The sequence below is a fragment of the Lagopus muta genome, chromosome 8, assembly GCF_023343835.1.
Source record: "Lagopus muta isolate bLagMut1 chromosome 8, bLagMut1 primary, whole genome shotgun sequence".
Classification (NCBI taxonomy): Eukaryota; Metazoa; Chordata; class Aves; order Galliformes; family Phasianidae; genus Lagopus; species Lagopus muta.
Window position 1 is genome coordinate 34,220,969 of NC_064440.1, and position 15,561 is coordinate 34,236,529.

Sequence of the window (15,561 nt, forward strand, 5' to 3'; positions counted from 1 at the left end):
AGAGAATTGTAGGGAAAAAAAAAAAAAGCCTTCCAGACGGCTCTAATTAAGATTTGTCCTGATTAAACACATTTCCAGAGCTGGATTTTTGAAGTCCTACCCTCAGTCCAAGCGGAACCAGCTGCAAGTCGAATGTGGACTGAACTTGTGAGCTTTACTGGCCTTTGGATGTCTGTGCAGGGGATGGAGTTTGGCTGCTGGCATCTCACCTGCTGCATCCTGCACTATGCCAGAGGATGCACGGGACCGACTTCACTTCTGCTGGATGAAGGCTGGAAGGTCTGGGAATGCACATCTGAAGGGCTGACTGACTCATTTCAACCTCCACTCTCCCCCTCCTTGAAGTTTTTAAAGAATTTAGCTGGAATTTATTTTCGAGATCAGCTACGTGCAGTGCCTGTGAGTAATCTACCCTGGCTACCTCCAGGCATCATTTATCATTTTCCCCGCTCCTTCGTTAGTGGAGCTGCCCATAAAAGATCCAACAAGCCAGCAACTTGTTGTGCCAGTTCACATCCACAAAGCAGGTGAGACCAGAGCTTCATCTTGGGCATATTTGGAGCTTTCACTGCTTTTGGACCAAAACCCCCAGGACCAGCAGCAAAGCTGTTGATACACACCGATCACAGAAACAAAATCGTCCCCCTTGGAGGATGCTGGTATGCTGTTGAGCAACAAAGGCATGGAAAGTATTTCCAATTGCAGGTTGCAGGGAGGTTTCTTGGAAGCAATCACTTCGCTGGTCTGATTCACTGACATAAACCTGGAGGGCTCGCTGTGTTTCATCTCCCAGCTGCAGCTGTCACCTCCTAGGTTACGCCTGGCTCCTGACTGAGCACTGTGCAGACCCATGGGTGCAGCAGGGGCCTTGCAGTGGTCCTAAAGCATCCCACTGAGAGGCAAGCACCCCAAAATCTCAGCACTGTGTGAATTCAATCTTAGAATAGAACCATAGAATCACAGAATGGCCTGGGTTGAAAAGGACCACAATTGGGTTGGGACTGATGAGTATCAGTCCCAACCCCCTGCTGTGTGCAGGGTCACCAACCAGCAGCCCAGGCTGCCCAGAGCCACATCCAGCCTGGCCTTGAATGCCTGCAGGGATGGGGCATCCACAGCCTCCTTGGGCAGCCTGTTCCAGTGCCTCCCCACCCTCTGGGGGAAAAATCTTCCTCCTAATATCCAACCTAAACCTCCCCTGTCTCAGTTTAAAACCATTCCCCCTTGTCCCATCCACCTTGTAAACAGTTGTTTACATGCTCCCTGAGCTGTGTGTTACTCACCTCTCATTGCACTCCAGCCTCCATCCTCAGGCACTGCCCTATTGCTCTGCACACCCACCCTAGGGCTTGAAAAATACGAGCTGTCAAGAGCAGGCAGATGGAAAAACACCAGCAGGAGGGTGGCCAGCTGATGTCTTTAACACCTGTGGAGGTGTCAGCCCAGAGGATGGGTGGAGGGATGGACACCGTGTGCCTGAGATCACAGCACAGCCATCTCACCATGAGCCCCACTCCCCTCACAGGCATCTCTCCAACACACCATATTTTTTGCCAAGGGCTTAAACCACCGGCAGTTCTTTTCACAGTCTTCTCCATCACCTCTGAAAATACCCGAGGCTGATCTTGAGCGGATATCAGAGCTCAGAGAATAGTTTTAGAAGGCAGAGGAAGGGAGACTGTCAAAAACAGAAAGAAACAAGAATGGGGCAGAAGCCTCCTGGAGAAGGTCGTGCACAGGTGGTGACAATTGTGCCAAGCACCTGTGACCTGGTGATGCCCCAATGCATGGCCAAGAGGTAGCTCACCCAGCCCACCCTCACCATGCCTCACAACCCATCTGCCTCCCCCTCTTTTTGCAGGGGGCTGGTGGTGCCTCGCTTGTTTCCAACACTTGCCTGTTCTTTAAGGTTTGCCAGCAAGTTATGAAGTCCTTATGAGCTCAGTCTGCAGCTAGGGTTAGTCCAAGTCCAGGGCTGACTCAGACGTGGGCTGGAAATGAGGGAAATTGAGAAAATGGGTGTGTGCTTGTGTAGAAATGAAAAAGCATAATTGCTTCTGCCCCTCCCAATCACTGTCCCATTGCCCTGCCTTGTGTCAGGCCCCAGACGTCTCAGGAATGTCTGGGCTTGCAATGGTCATGGCTCCAATAAGCCTCCCAGGAGCCCAGCCGAAGAAGGCACGTGCTTCCTCTCAGTGTGCAAAAACACAGATGAGGACAACTTGGAGACCAGAGACAATCATCAAGGGTGATGAAGGGCTAAGAAGCCGTGATTTACAAGAGATGGCTGTGTTTTAGTCTAGGCCAGGACAGCAGGCAGAGGGGCACGATAGCAGCTTTCCAGCATGGAAAAGCTGTCATGGAAGGGCTGCTACAGGGAGCTGGTCACAGCTGAGACATACTCTGGGTTATGCCACCTCAAAAAGGCATTGAGAGTGAAGGCGTTAGGGAAGACTGGGTCTGGATGAAGAGCAGCTAGGGACACCGTGACAACTTGGTACCCCCAGGCCCTGTCCCTGAATTTGCTTCTCCTTGGTATAAACAAAGTCTTTCCTTCTCATCCTGGGTTACGTCTGCCCTGCACCACCGGAAAGCTGCAAACAGACCCATTTTGTGTGTCCAGCTTTCTGCCTCATTTACCTTCCTGCCCCAGCAACCAGAGGACTGCAGCTCTTCAGGGCCGACTTTGGAGGACTTTGCAAACCGTTATCTCACGAGGGGTTGTTTTGCTCCATTCCCTTTTAAAAACAGGGAGCACATGTGGCATTCTGTGAAGCAGATGGCTGGCTTGGCGCTCAGGCTGCCTGGACCCATCATCTCCCATGCACACACACACACATACACGTGCTTTCAGCAGTGCTGGGGATCACGACCTTGCAGATGGTCTGGGCAAACTCTGTGCGGGACAGATAGATGGATGGATGAGGGGAATGCTCCGGGTCATTCCAAGCGTTTGGTATTCCAGGAATCTGGGGGGATAAAGGGCTTCATCTCGGGAGGATTTGTGATGAAATAACTGCAGGAGTTCCAGAGGGGATGTTTCACACCTCAGATGAAAGTCAGCAGTGTGTGGACACTGGAAAAGGCTCCAGAGAGGGCAGAGGAGGGGGTAAAGTTGGTTCTGGGGAGCATTGAGGTCATGGATGGGGATTTGCTTTTCTCCTCCCCTCTTCCTTTGCTCTTGAGCTTGGCAACCAGAGAGAGACGCCCAGACCAGATGTCCAAGGCTGCAGGATATGACCCTTGGCTGTGCCGAGCATCATCGTCCTCTCTGCCCCAATCCCCAGGTCCCCGTATCAGGGTCATGGACGGGTTGTCCTGATCTGGCCCAGATTTGCAAGGCTGGGTCCAGAAGGAGGGGCCAGCATGGGATGCAGCTGAGTGGGCTGCTGTCCAGGTGGGTGCAGCTGGGGGAAGTTTGTTTTGCAAAGCTGCTACTTGTCCTGAGGTTATTAAAGGCACGCTTAGTGCATTATCATCTATTTGGGACCGTGCTGGTGGGCCAAGCATCACTGCAAAGGCAAGAAGAGGTGCTTTTGCAGCCTTTAATAACATAATTCTAAACACCCCAGGGTATATCCACAGCCTAAAGTGGGTAACTTGTATGCATAATCAATGAATATTAAGATACTATAATTACAAAATAAAGAAGAGAGTTAGGCAAAGCGGATCACAGTAACAAAAAGAGAATAAATAGAAAGCTTACCTGTATCCTGGGCTCACTTACAAAACTCCAGCAGAGCACATCTCCGGGAGAGATCCTTCCCCACTGGTAGCCAGCTCTTAAATAGGTCTAGGAATTGTCTTCACCTGTGCTCCTCTGGCTGACTCATGGCTCACTTCAGGTGATCAATCAGAGGTTCAGGCCGTGACTGAGCAGCTCCCATACAGTATAAGTACATGGAGAGATTATATGTAATAGTTTCATAGATCACATTGCTTTCTTGTTTGTGTTGCCCTCTCTGTGTTTCGTTCATTGCCTTGTTTTTCTTTTGCTTTCTGTCTGCAGCATCTTGGCTGTAGGGCCAACACCCCTCATTTTATCCACGGAACAATTAGCCTTTATTTGGTAAGAATTTAGAAACATTGCATATTTTGCTGTTGCTTTTCCAGTAGCTAATATCCCCTGTTTAACTACATTCCTTCTAAAATAAAAGAGTCACAGTACAGCACAGCGGGTGGCTGGAAGGTAGCATCCATCCCCAGCCTTCGGTAGGGCTGCAGTGCTTGGTAACAAAACCAAGGGCCCTCTTCCCATCCTCACTGCCAGGGAAATGAGATTTCAGGAGCTGGCCAGGACCCAGGGCTAAATGCAGCTCTGTAAAAGAGTTGAGAAGCTCCTGTGAATGAAACTCAGGGAAAAAGGCTGCCTCCGAGCCAGTCCTGGCAGAGAGGAACCTACCTCTGAATGGGGCTTTTCCCTCGTGTTTTCCTTCTGGCATCCTTCTAATATGACAGCAATTAAAAGCCCTGAAAAATGGATGGAAACAATTTGGAAGAGGTCTCTATTAGATTTGCTCTCATTAGCACTGCAGGCTATTTTTTCAGCTGCTAATTGACAGCTGCCTTCCATATGCAGCATCAAAAGCCCCAAGACATTACACCAGGGGTAATTTTAACCTGGACTGTCTCTTTGGGAACACTGAGGACCACGAGAAAAGCAACATGGAGCACACCACAGCCAAGGGAATGCTGAATGCCTTGAGAAAGCCATGGGTCCCTCAAAACTTCAAGAGGAACCTTAAAGGAAGGGGTTTCCTAGACTGGGTTTTTTGTTCTAGGAGATGGAGAGCTCCTACAGAAGCATAATTCTAGCAGGAAGGTGAAAATCCACAGAAGTGGGCTGGCCAGCAGAGCCAAAGCCTGGATCTGTAAGAGAGACAGAGATGCCTGGACGGATGTTCAGACCCCAGGATGCCACAGAGCGAGCAGGAGAGCTTGGAAACATGATGCAGAGCTGTGTGCTCGGGATATTTATGCTTGCAACCTTGGAAAGGACTGGAAAGCTAACAGCTCTGTGTGCCAGGGCGGGCATTTGTTGTTTAAACAAATCATTCATGAGCTGTTGGGTTTCCTTTAGCAAAGCCTTCTTGGCACCAGACCCAGACTTGTTAGGAGAGCTGGCTCCAAGACTTGTATGGAAAGCATAGAAGACGTTCTCAGGTTTTGGCACAGGGGATCTCTTGCCTTGGGTCGAGGATAAAGCCAACACTGTGCCATTGCAGGGTGCCCTGCATCTGGCTGGCATCGCCTTGGATGGAAGCTTTGCTCTGGCTTTTCTTCTAGCTGGAGACTGCCGTGCATTAAGGCTATTTAGCTATTAGATGGAGACGCTATTGCTCTGAAGAAGTCATTCCTTGGGCACGAGGAAACAATGATGGTTTCCCCAAACTGAGGGCAGGGAGTTATCTGAAACACAAATAACCACTACAGGCCACTGTTTCTATTAAAGATAAATATGTGAGAGATCAAGTTCTACAGCTAACTTAGCTAATAGCTGGCTACGCAGCTGACATCTCTACATAAGCTCGCCCCTAAATAACTGAGCTTCAGAGCTGGCCAGGAGTTCCCCATTGAAATAGCTCTTTCGGGTAGACAAAAGCAATTTCTGCAGAGCCCACAGTCCTAACAACATTAAATTTCAGTTGGGTTTCCTTGGGATGAAAGCCCTGCAGATTGAAGAGCTTAACCAAGATGTTGAGTCTTCGCCAGTGTACAATGAGTACAGCGTTAACCAGAATCTCTAAAAATGTGGCCTTGCTGCTATCCATAAGCTGTTATCCTGGCTACATTCAGACTCGATTTCCCATGATACTTTCCATATTCCCACTTACCTGGGTGCCATAGGCCATGGACCGATGGCCTGTTGGGACAGATAGCCTTGAGAAGCCTATCCATAGCCTTGAGAAGACCAAGACCTACATCTAAATCAGTTGAAGGTTACAACACAGGAATCATATATTGGTTCAGTATAGCTGCCAAGTAGGAAATTACTGTTATTTTAAAAGATACAAGCAACCAGCAACAGGAAGAGGAATCAGAAGATGTTTTTTGAGTACAGATGGTTTCATTTGGTGTTCAGGAGCACAGGATATCATCCCTCCACTGTGTACATGTCCATACGGATCAGTTAAATGGATTTAGGATATGAGTTCTCTGTCTTCTGGATATCTTGGTGTAAATTCCCATATGGATGCTTTTATCCTGGTACACAAGTACCTTCCACTGTGCAGATAATCTCATTTGGGGGAATTTAAAATGAGACTCTACTCCTGCCCTGGAATAACCATTCTTCTGGGGGAATCTACCCACACAATCCAACTGGGTTATCTGCCAGCATAAGAAAGAAAAGAGCTTTTGGAACTATGCTATGCTGGGCTGACTCGTACACCGCTGAGCATCCCTGGGTGTCCAGCATGGATATGTGGATAAATTCTTCCCAGTATCCAATTTAGCTTCACTTGAGGCTGGATGGGCAGTGGGAGAAGGACTGGGCTCTGGCCCCATCTCCATTGCTTGTGACCTAGGTGGGTCACCACCAGGCTGCTTTCCCATCTGTGAGATGGGGACAAGAAAGTGTCATAGCAGAGTTAGCTGGGTTTTTAATAGAGGCCTCTGGCTGAGATGTTGAAACAGCCCAGGGGATTGAGAAGCCCATTTATTCTGTACAATTCAAAGCAGGCAAATGACTCAGATTTCCTTGACACTTTTGAACATTAAAGTTAGAAAAAAGCTTTCTCTAAAGCATTTGTCTTGAGGGAAGCAGCCACTGGAATATGAGTCTTTCTTTTTCCAAGTACAAACGAGAGCAAATTACCAGTGGAGCCAAAATGGGGTGGGTTTTTTTTTTTCCTGGTTTGACTTTTACATTGAAACACATCAGATACAGATCTGAACATCAACTGCTCTGCACGCAATATTTGTGGTAGGAAAGCAGCCGATGCAATGGTCAGAAGGAAACATTTTGACTATATGGGATGGAAATGTTTCCATAATTTCCTGTTGAAACCATAGGTGAAATTGATACATTTTCCCAAAATGTTTGGATTTCATTAAATTGCCATTGTTGGCCAGCTCCAATAGCAGCAACAGTGTGGGTTTGGTTTAAACAGCCAATCAGACAGAAAAAATTTTCTCCAGCATTGCCACATATTACTTCCTAGGCTTGGTAAGGAAGGGAGTGAAGGACAAGACACAAGAAGGCCTGTCCTAGGCTGGGGAGCAGGGGAAAGCTGCAGGAAGGCACCTTGCAATAGGGCCAGGGATTGGGATGCTCCAGTGCAGGTTGGTAATTAATTGCGCCATTCTAATTCAGGACAGCTGAAATACAGAGGCAACAGAGGGCATTTAATGGGCAGTAGGAAAGCACTGTGAAAAGGGAGACTGTGGAGTGAGGAAGAAGATAAAAATGAAGCAGAAGGAATGCTCACATTTCTTGGCTTTTTATCCATATGCTGAAAATATTTGATCCCACACAGGGGCAGAGAACTGAACTGTATAAACTCTTCCTTTGCTTCCAGCCCTGTTTTTAAAGGCAAAATGAATACATCTTGTTTTCATTCTGACTTTTACAAAATCTGATATGGTTCTACGACTTCATTAAAAAGACATTTGGAAACAAACAAACGCAAGGCTTGACCAAAATCTTTATAAGCTAATTTCTCTCCTGGAAAGATTTCATTTTGACAAAGGGGAGTTTACCAAAGGGGAAAAAATAAATCACTCCCTTGGAAAGCGTTCAAGCTGCTCTTGTTTTCCTCTGCTTGTTGTTTACTGCACGCTCAGACATAGCAGCAACACCAAGGCTGTGCTTTTAAATCAGTGCCAAGTTGACCCCTTAACCACCTATAGACCTTGTGGCTGTGAAGATAGACTTTAACCCAGGGTTGGCGTTGGCTGAGTGCAGAAACACTTCACCCAACTCTTCACGTGTTATTACTTCCTAATCAAAAGTCCATGACCACGTAGAACCCACAGTAAACCTTTCCCTCCAGCCAGAATGGGTGATGGTGATAATTAGTTCTCACCTGAGATAATTGTTCTTCTACAGGCCGTTGGTCTGATGTATTGGAAACCCTAAAAAACAGAGAGTGAAAAGGAGACCAAGAGCTCCACTTGCTGATGTGAGAGAAGCCAAGTTGGGATGGATCACTTTCACTTGAATGCAACGTTTTTAAAAGGAATTTGTGAGAGATACGCAGAGGGAAATTCCTAACAGCATAAAAGGGAAGAAGGGATGGCTCATAAAAGAGCGATTCCCTCTGTTTTTTTTGGCAGCCCAGCCAAGCTCCCCAAATGCAAGGTTGTAAAAGGACTCCACGCAGAGCAGAAGACAATAACAAGCAGGTGTTATGGAAAATGACCCTTCCCTGAGCAGATTTATTCCTGCCATCTCTTAAATCTGTTTCCAAGGAGCAGATGCAGCCTTAACCTCGAGTCCAACAGACATGTACAGGTGCTGTGTTTTGTGTTGGATCTCGTGTCCCTCTGCCAGCTCAGTGCCAACAGGTGTCACGCCATGGACACCTTCCCACCACCCCTGAGCTGAGCTCCTCACCACCTGGGGCATCCAGTCACCAGGATATATAGCACAAGAGTATAGAAGCCAGTAGCTACCACCAAAAATAATGATGGGATGAGCTGAGATTTCTCCTATAAAGAAGCAGCCAGCCTTGCATAGAGGCTGGTTTTGAAACTAGCTCTTAATTTGCCTGCAGGCCACTCAGGCACATCTTCAACCCAGCACGAATAAGAAACATACAGAACAGACAAACAAACAAAAAAAAAGCAACCCAAAATATGGTGGTGGGGAATATCCTGTCCTTGCACTGTGCAAAACTTGGTTATATTAGGCCACACTAATGAATGGAAATCTTCATAATCTGGTTCGTTTTTCCTTATGTCTGAGTTCCATGTTTTCAAACAAAATGTATCTTCAATTGGAACCAAGAAAGGCAAAGACCAGCCAAAATTAGCAACTTTGGCTTGGATTCGTGCTGCTATTTTCCAATAGTCTCTCCTCAAAACCACAAATTAGCGCTGTGTAACTTGAAAACAGACTTTGCAGATGGGATCCTGATGGTGGGGATTTTCATGCAGGCTAAGGATGAGTCCTGCAACAGAGCAACATTTTGGAGGCTGGTTTTACACCTCTCCTTCCCTCTTGCCCAATTCCAGGCCTCCCCAGTTTTCGCTTCCAGGTTTTCTTGTCCTCCATCCTGGTTTTGCCAATGGCAATAACCTGCAACAGAGGGCGAAACCCTCCTCAAAGCTGAATGCTTCACTTCTCAGCTTTCTAGGATGGATTTCCAACCACTTCCTACTCAGCCTGGGCTGCTGATTGTTTTCCTGCAGCCTGTGGGGATTCCTTGTTCACGTGCAACACGTCTCCTTCTACAGCTGAGCAGTGGAAATAAAATAATAACCCGAAAACACAACCCAAACCCAACCACAAAACATTTCTTGGAGACTTTTGCTGACCACAGCATCTCCTCAAGGTGGGATGAGGAAACGCAGAGAGGCTCCTGGTGGCACCTCCCCAGTTTCTCTGCAATCAAGAATTTAAACATTTGTTATCTCCCACGCTTGGTGGTTCTGGTTCAGGTTCAGCTGTGAGCCAAGTTCAACTTCTGCTGATGGGGAAAACCCTGCGGTGCAGCCTGTGCTTGCTTTGACTTGTTGCACTCCTGTTGCTTTTTGCATAGGCAGGAAATCAAGCACGAAGGTGCTCAGCCCCTCGGCATCAGTCTCTTTTCCAGCAAACAGCCCTAATCCTCTCTGCTTGACACAGTTTGAATCTGTTTGACACAGCTGCTAAGATTGCACTCAAGTCACATTTAAGCGTGTGCTTAAACACTGCAGCATATTTAATGTTTGCACAAAGGTGTTGTGCAAGAGCTACTCACTCCAGGTCCCATCATTCTTAAGGATTTATGTGCTGACAGAGGTTAAATAGATGGAAAAGAAACCACTGGGCCATTGAATCTAGAATAAAGCAATGATAGCACCTATAAATTAGGGCAGTAAAGGATTTGGACAGAAACAGCGATGTTAATTGCTGCAAGCTTGGCTAAAACACCCAGATGTAATGAGGGGTTTTTTTTTCTTTTTCTTCTTCTTAAAAACAACCAATTTCTGACATTCTGAACTTGCTTTTTGCTGAAAGGGGTAAGAACCATTTAGGGCTTTAAAGCAACGAGATGGTTTCATAATGACTAATCTTTGGAAAACATGGAAAATTTTGTTCAAATAAACCAAAAGGCTGCAGTAAGCCTTCAAACAAAGTCGAAATTAATCTGTCAGAAATGTTCTCTTTGGCTCCAAGAACTCGCGGAAATGAGGAAATTTAGAGTTTGGAACAAAAAGCTGAATTATTAGCCCAGGTAAGTGGTTAATGAGTGCTAAATATACATGTCAAGGAAAGATATACAAACTGAAAGTGGCACTTCTCAGAGATTATGTAGGGAGGGAATAACGATAAATTAAACCCATCAAGCTGCCCCTTGGCATAGCCCAGCATCATTAGAGGCAGCAAGCTGCAGTCTTGCTCCCATGGCTTTGCCCATTCCTCTCATTCTCATCTCCCTGCGCCCACAGCCGCCCATTGAATCTTACCTTCAGGGCTGAGGCCCGCAGGCAGTGGCCTTTCTGCTCCTATTTGTGTATTTTTACAGGGGTGAGGGATGGGTTGGAAGCACATATTGCCTTCTGCTGCTGGCTCGGATATCCCAGCTGCCACTGCATGGGCTCCATTGAACTGTGATTTATCTGCAGAGGAGTATGGGGGGATGCCCCAGTCACACTGTTTAAACCAGAGCTGCCAACCAGGCTCTCCTTTCAGCTCCCTGTGCCCCTGAGACTAAACAGGTTTGGGCTTAGCTGAAAGGCATTGCCCGTGCCAGGGGATTTGTCATCATCTCTTGAGCCTGGGGAATGCAGGACCCCAGCACAGGCACAGCTCCCGCTCGAAGGGGCTGAAGAACCTCAGGCGTTGTTTATTTTGGATGTTGGGAAATGGTAATAAATAAGGCCAAAAAGCAGCACGTGTGAGCACTGAGTCAGCTTTGGATACCAGCAAAAGAGATGATCTCAGAGTGAATGGGACCTCACTAGGGCGGCGGGGCAGGACGTCACATCAGCCTCTAGGGAACATCTAACCCCAGACACAGAGCTTTGTGCTGGGCTTTGGTACCCTGATTTCATCCTGCTGCTGTCCTGTCCCTAAAGGAACATTTTTACTGCATTTGGTTTTCAGTCATCTGACAAATGTGGTGAAAGCTGCCTTCCCTGGGAGCAATTTCCAAGCTGGACAGCGTGCCATCTAGGCTTTTAACTTCTCCTTCCAGCCCTCCAGATTCTATTCACAGAATAGCTTGGGTTGGAAGGGACCTCAAAGATCATCCAGTTCCAAATCCCTACCCCTTACTTTTGGGCAACTTTTGGCATTGCCTCCTGCAAAGCGCTGCCCATGGGCATCTTCCAAGCTGATGGCTGTTTCTTGGGCAATCCAGAAAATATCCCTCAGTGTGTCCCGATACAGACTGCCTGCAGCTGCTCTGCTCTGCAAAGAGATGGGAAGCGTGAGAAAACCTGAGCTCTGGACTCAGGTTTCACAGAGCTGGGAGTGAGAGGGCCACGAGAGGGTGGGGAAAAGCCACCCAGTTCTTTAGATATTCATGAAAAAGGGGATGGAAGGAGGGATGCTTTACAGCCTATACTGAGAGGGACTGAATGCCCCAGCTCCAGGAGCACAGTTGTAATAAGGGCATGAAGTTAAAGAAAGGGATTTGAGGGATTTAACCTGCTCCTGTTTTATATTTATCCCTCCCTCCCTACACTATCACTGCCTATGGGGACAGGGATGAGGTTGGGTTGCTGCAGTCTGTGCACATGGGACAATCTCACAGCAGCATCATGATGCCATCCTATGGCTGTGGTGTGCTTCGGATGTCACCTGGTACCAGGCACAGGGCAAGAGATACGATCCAAGCCAACCTCATGCTTCTGCCATCTATCCTTTTTTTCCCCCATCAAACAGGATTTTGTGATTATTATAGTTTTCTGCTAGGGTGAGAGTCTTTAGCAGAGCAATTGGATGCGTTTAGTGTTTAAAAACAAGAGCTGTGAGCCTGCACTTCTAATTTATAGACAGGATTTTACCAGTTGGATGAGCTTGTGTTGTTCTCCTATCCCCTCCAGGCTGAGGACCCCAGAGTCAGCCTCTGTGTGAGCTGCAGCTGAGCAGATGTGAGCAACTCACATTTTAGGAGAGGGGGAAGAAGCATCCTGATAGTTACAGAAGACAAAGGGTGGAGGATGCCATTGCAAACAACGTGTTGTTTTTTGGAAGGGGCTGACCAGGATTCGCTTGGAGGCCAAAATCCCTTTAATCACTAAGCTGCATTTTCTTCTCCTGCTTTATTTCTTGTTGCATGACAATGTGCTCAAGTGAAAAAAGCTATGGGCAGACCATGATAAACTGAGTCTCCTCCGTCTTTCTTCCAAATCCTCAAGAGGTATTATTTCATCCTCCACATGATACAGAAATAATATTTACCTCTGCTGCAGCCAAAATACAGCATCCGCAGTGCAGTGCATGAGTGCACGTCTGTCACACATCTGGATGCCTGGGATGATGTAGAAGGGTGCAAATGCAGCCCTGTAACGTGAATCTAGCAGGAATGGCTGGCCACCACCCAAGGAAAATGGCCAACCCGTCAGTGCGGAGCGAAGGAGGCGGTCAGCCCTCATCCCATGCGCTCACACCGTGCCTGCCAAAGCAAACTGCCTGCCCCGACCCTCCCTGAGATTCTCAGCACATCCACGGTTCTGTAAGCACGCCACGGCGATCCTTGAGTTATCTCAAAACACAAATAAAACCAGTGTGAAGGGAAGGCCTTAAGACGGAGTGGTTCTGTGCCGAGCGTTTCCCATCTCCTCCTCACACGGCTTCTTTCCCAAGGTCTGAGAACAAACACCATGGACCCACCTCCTCCTAATGCCTTCCACGTAGAGATACATGGCTGCATAAGACCATGGTCCCATCACCACTCAGTTCTGCCTATTTCCCTCAGTTCTCTCAAGTAAACATAATCCTGGAGCATAGAATGAGACAGTAAAGGCATCTCTAGAGAGACAAGAGATAAACACAGGTATTGCTAGAGATTTTCCATTTTTTACCACCTAAATTTCTCATTTTTTCTTTGAGAGCATGGGACTTTTTCTTCGCTGCTTGTAGACTTCACTTACAGAGGTCTTTTCATCTGGTAGAGAGGCAGGCAACAAAATCCAAGCCAGTCTGTCGGGAGGGAATTATGCAGCAAGTCGATGTGATGGAGCTCTCTTATTACCCAGAATGGTTATTTCAGCCTTGTTTGCAGCCTGAAAAAGAAAAAAAAAAAAAAGAAAAAAAATTAAAACAATGTGATAAATTTGGTCTGAGTGTTTGGATAGTTTGTCAGATTAGTAACTCACTCTGGACACATCACTGGAAATGCTCCTACCATTTTGATTAAGCGATTTCTGTAGCCCTTAATTTTCTTCCATCAGTGTAAAAATTATTGTGCTTAAGAGACGTTTGGAAAAAGGAGGAAAGCCAACAAAATGAGATATCAGGCTGAGGACAGCTAAGCTCAGGTGACAGTTCTTTGAGATGTCCATAACCTGTCCTGGTGGATACTAAACTACCTTGCCCGTGCCTGGTTGTGTTGAAACGAGGCCAACGATTGCTTTGATTTTAGCAAGAAGCAATGGTTAACTCCATTAACTCCAGCTCTTGACAAAAAAAGACAAAATCTGGTTCCCACGTGTCTCTTATTTTTAACATGATGATGCCTTCGGTATGGCGTATCTTCACATCACGCAAGATGATTAATTCAAATTGGCTCAGATGGGAACAGTCCATGAATGCTATGAGCTAGATGGAAGAAAAAGCAAAAAGGCAACCAACAGAGTACGTTGTTGGCAGAGCTGTGGATTCCATAGAGAGGTCAGAGTTAGGTCTATATATATATATATTTTTTTTTTTTGGTCATGTCTTTATTAATGACATGAAAACGGAACAGGATACAGTAGTAAAACAAGGAGAGGGGAAAAAAATGGCTAGCACAGGCAATAGCAGAAAAATAGTATTTCTGTGAGGTTACCTCTTAGATGATACCTGAAAAAGCATGTTCCTTTTTGGGCACCCAACTCCTTAATTGGGAGGGAGCTCATAGAAGAACAACAGCGATGGTGGAGATGGAGGTGTTGAACTTGGCTCAAGGAAAGATTGGCTGGAGCAACAGGCTGTAAGTGCTTAAAGAAAACAAACACTCTGGGAGAAACCCTGACCTTGTCACAGCTGACGTTGAGACTTCCATTGACTTCAGCGTAGCCAGGATTTCACACCAAAGAGGAAGAGGAATTATTTGGCGGTAGGGAAGGCTACATGCAAGGGATACAAATAGAGGAGGCGAAATAGGAGTTTGCTATCAAAGGAAAACAGGGCAATAGATTTCAATTTTGTTTAAAGACAGCAAAAACAGGGTGCCAGCAAAATGTTGCAGAAAGAACCAACCGCAGTTTTGTAATCCTTTAAATTAGAACAAGGTTAAGTAAAACTAGTGTTACATATTCAGCTCCGAAGAGTGAGGAAAATTGAATGCTAACAAAAGCAATGCTACACCCCCTGCAGCCAAACTCCCAACTGTAGCAGGAGGCAGCGTCTCCCCAGTTTAGACACAGATGGTTTTATATGAGAAATGTAAATAAGACGTTACCATCTGGGTAATAAAACACACATCTAAGCTGGATTTGATGGCACGTCCCCAGATGTAAACATTTAAAAATACTTTTTTTTTTTTTTAATGCTTTAAGACTTTCATCCAAAATGGCCAAGAAGGAAGAATTCTCACTGACATCAAAGTGTTGAACAGAACTGCAAAATGTCTTCTCTCTCTGTCTATCCTATAAATTATGAAGTTGTATTGAATCTCAATGCTGTCTGTGCAGCAATGTAACCAGGTTTTACTGCCAGAACGTACAATACACTGCTCACGAACTGATGAAATCTAGAGGCTATTGGAAAACTTGTCTTCTGAAAATGTAAGGCAAAAGGCAAGCTACTTTCAGTCAGTGGTAACTTTGTTGAGATGCTCCACTTTGGAAATGAAATCCGTTTATGCATTTGAGTCAAAATTGTCAACTATTTGTTTGGTATATAGAGAGAAACACATTTTGAGGGGAATAGAAACATTGAGGTCTTCAAGAGACATTTCTTCTCGCGACTAGATGCCAAAAAGAAAGACAGCATGCTGGGAATGCTGTCAATTTGCAGGCCTGTTGGAGTCATCTTGTTTAATCCTCCACATAGAAGATACTACACATCTATCTGAATGTCCGGGAGCTTGAGGATGAATGCCTTGATGGAGGCATCTAGCTTTGCCTGCACATTAAGCAATGACAGGAAACCACAGCCTCGGACGCCAACCACACCAGCATGCAAACTGTCAGAGCCTGTTGCCAATTTTTATCTTTAGAAAGGGGTTGAGTTAGCAGGAAGATTGCCAGCATGAAAAAGAA

At 46.3% G+C, this 15,561-nt stretch overlaps 1 long non-coding RNA gene across 7 annotated transcripts in view; it reads right to left on the minus strand.

Annotated features, from left to right (window-relative positions):
* The window catches only part of LOC125697235 (uncharacterized), a 46,280-nt gene that overhangs the window by 5,348 nt on the left and 25,371 nt on the right, over positions 1 to 15,561 (minus strand). For 3 of the 7 annotated variants that reach the window (XR_007378734.1, XR_007378739.1, XR_007378733.1), the window contains 5 exons: positions 13,249 to 13,380; positions 8,028 to 8,076; positions 3,707 to 4,470; positions 1,503 to 1,991; positions 1,284 to 1,348 (listed from right to left, as the gene is read on the minus strand). This is a non-coding gene — a long non-coding RNA (uncharacterized LOC125697235). The remainder of the gene's footprint in view (positions 1 to 1,283; positions 1,349 to 1,502; positions 1,992 to 3,706; positions 4,471 to 8,027; positions 8,077 to 13,248; positions 13,381 to 15,561) is intronic. The other 4 variants (XR_007378736.1, XR_007378738.1, XR_007378737.1 and 1 more) reach the window with 4 other exon arrangements.